Below are 1511 nucleotides of genomic sequence, written 5' to 3' on the forward strand. Positions count from 1 at the left end.
TATATATTCTATTCACTATCTACTAAACCAGCATAGACTAGTTTTATACTTGTTTCTTCTACACTATGAGGTTGATTATAACATATAAGAACCATGGCAAATAATTAGGAAAACGATTACAATCAATAAACTCTGAAAAAGATGACGTATATCGATGCACTTTAATGTATCGATATTAACATTATGCTACTGTAACCTATATTGTCTTACCTGTTCCTGAGGACGCTCTTTCGACCCAATGTCGAGATGAATCTAAAAGTCGTCAGAGATCGGCATTATCTTGGATCACGGAACAAGTAATCTCTCATGTTCCTAGGATCATCCACAAGAGGTAAAATGTATTGTTAAATTTGCAGCGAGCGCCAAATATTAATTTAATCCTCCAAAACTAGAAACTGCAACTTCTAGGCAAAAATCACCTTTTCTAGAAATTAGACTAACGAAGGCCCGCTACTGGTTTAAACTTGGTCAGCATAGCTTCTACATTATTGTATACGTCTTTTCACTCAATGTAGAAAACTAGTGCGCACGTACATAACCTATGCTATATATACGTAACTCATGAGACATATCAATTCCTTTCGAGATTTAACTGTTGTTTTTTTGTAATTATTTGTTAATTTATGCGACAAAATATAACTACTTTTTATTGTCATTATTATCATCATTTTAAAAATACCGCCGTTTCCTTGCATGAAAGAGGAACAGAATAAGAAGGGCTTTGAATAATAAATTAAATTATCGTGTGCAATAGAGCACATTAGACAAGTATTCGGAGCGACAGAAAAACCTGGTTGTTAAGAACTTCGGACAAGATACATCACAAGAATAGTCCACCCTTCAAGGAAACAATCCGAAGTTTAGTCACAAAACATATTGCGGTAGGATTGTTACAATCTGGAAAACGATTTTAAGGCCATCAAATACATCTTCGGGTCGAGAAATTATTCACCAAGCAATTATTTCGGTAATGCACCACAGAATCTGATTAGCGGTTTCAAACTCGAAATATATTTAAAACATTATGAAGAAATAACATTTATTTGTAACATTAAAAAAAGCCCAACTGTACGGTATAACGTTAGAGATCGCGTACGACAAGGTACGTTTCGTAAGGCGATAGTCAAATTTAATTATTATATGTCTGAATTATCTCTGTGTTTTATAAATCTAAAAAATATCTCTTTTTCTTAAATATTTATCGCTGTTATCAGTGGTATTTCTCTGCGATGCGAGACCGATGAATACTCGCGCATTTAATGTGCGTTTGAGCGATCTTGATTTTTCAGCAAGTTGACATATTATGATTAGCGAGAATCGGCGAACTTCAGCACGAGCCCGCGGCCCTCACTTTCCAGAGACATCCATGTGAGAGAATTCTCTTCTGTGTTAAAAGGGTAACTAATAATTGATAACTTAATTTGATCTATACCTAACTTAAGACAGTATATTATATACAACATTATGTGTTTATACATAATTTTTGATTGTCATAAAGAGGTATTCAGCAA

The sequence above is a fragment of the Ananas comosus genome, linkage group 10 (genome assembly GCF_001540865.1).
Source record: "Ananas comosus cultivar F153 linkage group 10, ASM154086v1, whole genome shotgun sequence".
NCBI classification, from domain to species: Eukaryota; Viridiplantae; Streptophyta; class Magnoliopsida; order Poales; family Bromeliaceae; genus Ananas; species Ananas comosus.